The sequence below is a fragment of the Rattus rattus genome, chromosome 4 (genome assembly GCF_011064425.1).
Source record: "Rattus rattus isolate New Zealand chromosome 4, Rrattus_CSIRO_v1, whole genome shotgun sequence".
In the NCBI taxonomy this organism is placed as follows: Eukaryota; Metazoa; Chordata; class Mammalia; order Rodentia; family Muridae; genus Rattus; species Rattus rattus.
Window position 1 is genome coordinate 50,986,693 of NC_046157.1, and position 7,511 is coordinate 50,994,203.

Consider the following 7,511-nt stretch of genomic DNA (forward strand, 5'->3'; position numbering starts at 1 on the left):
GAGGTGCACTGGCTGCTCTTCCACACGACCAGGGTTTGATTCCATGTCAGGCAGCTCACAGCTAGCTGTAACTCCAGCTCCATCAGCTTCCGACACATCTAGTCTTTAAGGGCATCAGAAGTCATGTGTTTGCACATGCATGTAAACACATGCAAACACACATATACGTATATATGTATGTAAAAATGAAAATAAACCTTTGAAAAACTAGAGAAGTAGTTGAGGAAGACACCAAGGATTAATCCTTGGTCTTCTCATGTACCCATGTGGGCAAGTATACCCCCAGACACATGTACAAGCACACACTTAACACAGATGAGTGTATGTGCACAACACAGAGACACAACACAAGCATGTGGACACACAAGCACACACACTCATGTATACACAGACTTGTACACACAGATGGCACAAACACACACACATGTGCACACGCACCGTACATACAAGTGCACACATATGCACACACACAGTTTTCATAGGTGCTACACCTTCTGATCGTACATTATCTGATTAGGAGACATTAAGTTCTCACTGTGCTCAATGTTGTAGAGACTCAAAGAGGGGGAGACACTTGTTTGGGGTTGTGAGAATGAAGCTGGGAGCAGAAATGTGCCTGTGCTCATGCCAGCCCTGTGCCTGTCGATGGGTGGTCGAGAGCTACTCTGTCTCTACTTTGCAGTCAGATGGGATGGCATTGGGCTATTGCAGGCCAGACTGGCCTCTAGCAGGATCTGTCAGCAGGAATCAGGGTCCAGGTCAGGGATGGTGGGTTAGACAAGACTGCAAACTCATCCTTTTACAATTTTTTTTTTGTGGATAAAATCAGATTTTATATTGCACAGCATAAGTGTGAGGCCACATGAACTGTGGTGGGTGTTTTTGGCTTGTTTGTTCCGGTTTTTGGTTTTGTCTTTTGGGGATTGTCCAGGATGACCTGAGCCACCTTCCTTCATTTTTACCCTAAACTCTGTGGCATCTCTAAAGGTTTGGAGAATTCAACTTTGAATCCATGTGTTCTTGGTCTTTGCCTTGTTGGAGGTTTTTGTGAAAAATTACTTTCTTACCTTGTTGATGGGCTAAACTGTTTAAATCATTTTGATTTACCGTTGGAGGATCATGGGTGTTAAGGCCTAGGTAAAATGTTAAGGCCAAGGGAACTATTACCTGAATAGCCTGCCATTATAGAGAAATTTTCTCATATGTCTTTGCTGTTACTAGGAACCTTTCTAATGCCAAGATTGATTACATATTCAGTTCTGTCCTGTGCCCCTGGAGACCAATCACAGTACAAGTCAGTAGAATAGTCCTGTCTAGTTCCTCACAATAAGATGGATGCAAGCCAACCAGCAGCACAGCACTACCTGTGCCTGTGTAAAAGCTTTTATGGTATAAGCTGTCCCTGGGTTGGACCCCAACATAAGAGAGAGATAAACTATTTGGAATAAGACTTCCAATTTGAGTAGTAAAGTTCAGGTTCCCAAGACCTTTCTGGAACTGACATCCTACTTGGCAGAAAGAGACATGGACGTGTGTACCTGACATCCTAGTTGGCAAGTTAAGACATGAACGTTAGACAAGTCCTAGTCTGTTATATAAGTTAGGACACAAATATTATTAGACAAGGTAAGTCCCCTGTTCACCTTTGATTACCCCAACCAAAGAGAGCAAGGTAAGTGTACAACTAAGTCACTTTCCTAAGGAAATCCCCTATCCCTAAATCCTGATTGGTGGAATAACTAGGCACAGATATGTGTGAAGTTTGGGCTTAAAAACTTTGTAGGATCTTAACTCAGGGTCATGGTTCAGTTTCTGAGTCTGGACCATGGCCCTGATTGGTCAGTCCTGGAGTGGATGCTCAACAAACTCTCTCTGTCTGACTCAGATCTGTGCCCATGGGGTTTGGGAGGCAACTCCTGGACTCCGACAATGGTACTGGGATTTGTCTATTTCATCTGGATTTTCTAGTGTTAGGGAGTACATGTTGTTATAGCATCCCATAATAAGTCTTTGTATTTAATTGGAATCTATAGTAATACTTCTTCTTTGATCCCTGTTTTTTTTTTAAATTTGTTTGAGATTTACTGACTTATGGGTGGGTGTTTGCCGACATGCATGTCTGTGCACCATGTTCCCGCGATGCCCAAGCTGGTGCGAGCCATCTCGTGGGTGCCAGGGATAGAACCTGGGTCCTCTGGAACATCATTCAGTGCTCTTGTCTACGGAGCTATCCCCAGCTCCTTACATCTAATCTTACTGTGCCATCTCTCTTTCTCTGGGAGCTGGCTTGCGTTTTCTCAGTTGTTTAGTTTCTTCATGAACCAAACCTTTGATTGATCCTATCTCTTGTCCTTTTAGTCTTCATTAATTAACTTCTGCTGAAGCAAGTGGTTGTTTTTTTATTTTGGGTTTGCATTGTTCTGGTCTTTATAGGGTCTTGTGGCACACCATTAGGTTATTAATTTGACATCTGTATAATTTTAGTGCCACTTATATATATTTATTTCTCTTCGGACTTCCTTAGCTTTATTTCAAAGGTTTTTACAAGTCCTGATTTCATTCTCATTTGATTCTGTAAGTTTAAGAATTTCCTCCCTCTTTCCTCCTCCTCTTCTTTCTCCTCCTTTTCTTCCTTCTCCACCTCCTCCTCCCTTCTTCTCTTTAACATTGAGTTAGTGCTGCTCGTATGGGCACAAATACGGGGTCATACACTGAGGCATGATCAACACCTCTAAAGAACCCCGACTCCCCTCCCTCAGTAGCTATCCCCTGTCAGCAGCGCCTTGGCTAGGGGTAGGGCTTCAGTCTCAGGATGGCATATTCTCACATGTCTGTTAAGTCCATTTGTTCAGTGCTAGAGTTTAACTCTGAGGTTTCTTGGATCCTTATCAGGCTCATTCAGAGTGGTGACTTTCCCAGGAAGATCTCACAGCACTGCACTTCGATCTGATTCAGTTTGCGACTGCTTCTGACAAGACATGTAAATGCTGCCCTAAGTGCTAGAAATTTATCACTTTGTCTACACCATGGACACACTGATTTTTCTAATGGTTCATACTTTAACTCAGTGTGCCTTTATTCCATGTAAACTTGAACCTTTAATCTATATTTTGACCCACTTCCACATCTGTCTGGAACCCCTTATCATACAAATAATCGTACATGTGTTTAATAGAAGCTCAATCTTGTATGCATGAGTCATAATTTTACGCTTTTCCAAAACTCTCATTTTAGCATTGTGTACCTTACCCTCCGGCCTAAGAAACAGACCTTTAGGAATATTGAATAATTAAACTCCAAGATGAGATGGTTAGTCAAGGATATCCACTTGGAATCCATTCTTTAAAACCTTTGCAATACTAGCTGTTATTAAGGGATGAAGGAAAAATATCTCTGGATCAGAGTATACATTTTCAAACTATCACTAGGAACTCTATGACCATGAGTTTGATCTTGATGTTCTGGTGTCTGTTTACAAAAACCAAAATAACTAAGAGGAAACGAACATCCCTGTTGGAAGAGAAGCCTTGGGCAGTGAACTCCTATGAAAGGCTTTGCTTTCCATTCAGGGATGATCATCCCCCTGCCAGCCTGGAAATCACTGGTCCACAGGGAGATCATGTCGAGGCCTTGAGCAATATGAAGTGTTCCTGACAGAGGGCAGCTCATGGGCAGTTCTTGATGCTCACGGAAGCTTAGACGTTAGTGAATATGTGCTTTTCTTAATACTAGGGATTGTGTCATCCCCAATGGAATCGTGGGATGCCAGCACAGACTATGCATGTCCACACACCTGGCTTGGTTTCTGCACCTAAATGGCGATGTGTATCTTGCTATTACACTGAATTGATAGTCAGTGTGATAGAGATACAGTGACACTTAGCCATCCTGTTTCAGATCATTAAGTAGGTAGGGCCAAGAATTTCTTCCTGCTCATCTTTGTTCTAGGGACTCAAACCCAGGGCTTCAGGCATGCTGGCAGGCACTTTAGGGCTGAGCCCTTTGCCATGGTTGGAAATCTTTCAACAGATTAAAAAGTTAAATATAAAATTAGTAGCTGCCTCCTATCCTGTCCCATGGTTGGAAAGATTTCAGCAGGTTTAAAAATGAAAGGAAAATGTAGTTTAGAAGGTGTCCTGCAGACTGAGAAGTGGGTTAGGTCAGTCAGCGAAGTACTTGCCTTATGAGCTTGAGTCAGAGCCCAGGACTCATGGCATAGGCTTTAACCCCCTGTCTTATTAGGGTTTTACTGCTGTGAACAGACACCATGACCATGGCAAGTTTTACAAAGACAATATTTAATAGGGGCTGGGTCACGGATTTAGAGGTTCAGTCCATTATCATCAAGGTGGGAGCAGGGCAGCATCCAGGCAGGCATGGTGCAGGAGGAGCTGAGAGTTCTACATCTTCATCTGAAGGCAGCTAGTGGAAGACTCACTTCCAGGCAACTAGGACTGGGGTATTAAAGCCCACACCCACAGTGACACACCTATTCCAAAAAGGATACACCTTCTAAAAGTGCCACTGCCTGGCCCATGCATACAAACAATCACACCTAAACTCTGGAGAGGCAGAGACCGCAGATCCCTGGAGCTGGCTCGCTGGCTAGTCTAGCAAGAAACCTATCTTTGAAACAAAATAAAAAACCCAAAATCGATCAGAGCAGGGTCCAGCACCCAAGCAATGACCATTGAGGCTGTCATGTATGTGTACATAAAAGCACACATACACATACACATCATGTATGTGCCCATGAAAGCATACACACAAATCATGTATGTGAACATGAAAACACACACATCATGTATGTAAACATAAAACCACATATACACATCTGCATATGCACATAAAGTCACATACAGATCATATGTGTACATGAAAATACAAATGTATATTTGTATATGCACATGACAGCACACATACACATCACGCAAAAGAAAAACCGTCACACACACACTGTGTGTTTGCTTCCTGTGTGAGCTCACTCTCTTTTCAATCCTTGTGTGGCTTTTCATTGTGAACAAAAATTCGTGACAAGCAGCTGTATCTGGCTGTGAACCAGACTCCTGTAGGAGTCTGTCCCTGAAGGGACTGAAGGACAGGCTGCTGTGGAGAGACTGGAATTCTCTAAGTTCAGAGGTTAATGACTTTATGTTGGACTAGGTTTAACTGGAACAGCTCCCCCTTGCCAAACTCTGAAGTAATGAAAAAACTTCTCAGAAGCAACTAACTCAGCGGACAACTAGCTTCCATCAACCCCTTGATCTAAAAGATTGTCATGAGGCAGTATCTTGGGTCTACAGAACAACTCCATCTCGTTGTACCTGCCTCTGCTGTGCCCATCAGTGGATTTCAAAGTTGCCTTCCTTTACGATGTTCTTAGCTCTGGAAGACTAGAACACTTTCCTGGAAGTGCTTCTGAGTTGGAACACGGGATCGAGGTAACCTGATTCTGTATTCTTGCACCACAGCCACTCAGAATGGCTTCAGAATAAATTATCTTATTCTCTTGAAGATGAGAGCTGTGTCTTTTACGTAGACCATCATGGCACCACAACCTGGGGCTCCAAGAAAGATCTGTTTTGAATGGAGGAATCAAGTCTGGCTGCCAGATGCCTGCTTGGAGGCACTGAGTCCGGGCCATTGGGTGTTGTTTCTTCTGTCTGGGGCTCCCCATAGTCTTTGGTTCCGATATAGCACATTGGGTTTATTATGAGCTTGCTAAGAAGGATCCTACTTCAGTAGACACCATTTCTGTCTGTTTTCGAAGCATTTGGATTTAGTATCTGGTTTGCATGTTGGCTTTGAAAGAGCTTTGGTCTAGGCGTTTGTTTTGTTTGCTGGCTTGCTTTTGGATCTCTAAAGGCATTGAGGAGGAATCTGGCTGGTAGCTGTTTTCAGTGCATTGTGCTTTGAAACTTTGAAGACATTTGGGTTTGGTTTTGTTCGTTTTGGTTTTCCTCGTCTTTATAATGTTTTAATCTACTCTCATTTGGTTTTGTCTCCTGACTTCCCTCCTCAAATGCTTGATTCTACGTTTTTATGTTGCTTGTCTTATGACCCTGCCAAGCCTTTAGCCAAGGAGTTTTAGGAACACCGGATGATAACTAAAAACACCTTTAAGCCCAGCACTCATGAGGCAGAGGCAGAAGGGCACCTAGAATTCACAGCCAGCCTGTTTTTAAAGTGCATGAAGGTAGTTAGTGCAGTTAGTATAACAAAAGTTACATTTTTGCTATGCTGAGGGTCATCACGGGCTGTTCAGACTCTAAGCTCCTAACTACAGTCCTAAGCCTATCTCCCCAGGCCGCTCCTCAGTGTGATGTGTCTTAGCTGAGGGTTGGGTTTTATCCCTGACAGAAGTCTCTGCTTCCAGGGCAGAGATCCTGGGGGAGACTCTGCATTCTAAATGATTAAAAAAATACTATGTTGGTTTTAATGAAGGGACAAATGAATACAGAATGTACTTTCGGAGCCCATGCCCTTTTCTTTTGATTATTTGCTTCAAACAGATGTTGGAAAGATTCAAGTGTTTTACATTGTCTTTACAGACATGTTCGTATATCTCACTATCCAGTATAATTTGGGTAAAACAAAGTTTTTAAATTCAACTTTAACTCTATGGGACAGCTATTGTTGGTGGTCAACTTGACTACATCTGGAATCGACCAAACCCCCAATGGCTAGGCACACCCGTGAGAGTTTTACTTGAACTCTCTGACGTGGGAAGGAAGATCCACTTCTAGTCCAGGTCCTTGTGATGGGAAGACACACCTCCAACCTGAGCCAAGCCTTCTGCTGCTGGAGGCCTCAGAGAGACATGGAAGAGGGAGGCTTCCTCCCAGCTTCACTAGGAAGTGCATTTGTTTCCTGGCATTTTAGCCTCCTTCCTTGGGATTTTGGCATATACTGAACATTAGCTAAGACATCAACGACTTGGACTGAACAGTTAGGATTCTTGGAGTAGGCTCAGGCCCTCTGCCTGCAGCTGCTACACTACTGGCGGCTCCTCTGGTAGTTCTGTACTGTGAGCACCAGGTCCCGGGAGAATTTCCTACACAGGTCACAAGTGATTGCCAAGCCGATACTTTGTTACTTCCGGTTACCAGGGCCACGTGGCTGTAGGATTATATGTCTGTGTGTGCGTAGGGAGGCCTTCAGAGAGCACTGAACCTGGGGCAAACTGCAGTTGGAAGCAGTTGGACAGCAGGTCTAAGACAGCGCTTTTCTAGGTGCCTGGAGTTGAAAAGGGGGAGTGGTGGGGAGGGCAGCACGCATGCGCAATCCAAACCAGGCCAACAAGTGGGCCAGACTGTCTCCCGCTGGCTGTTGTCCTTACAAGCTTTTGTGGAAATTGTGTATTTATGAGGTGGTGGCTCATACCCCCATCCCACCCCTGCAGAACTTTGGCTGTTTTATAAAAATTTACCGTGAAAAGAAAGGTGTCAGATGGTCTGTTATTTCTGAGTATGTAGGCCGGTGATTGGGGTTAAAAACCAGCCAGGAAAATG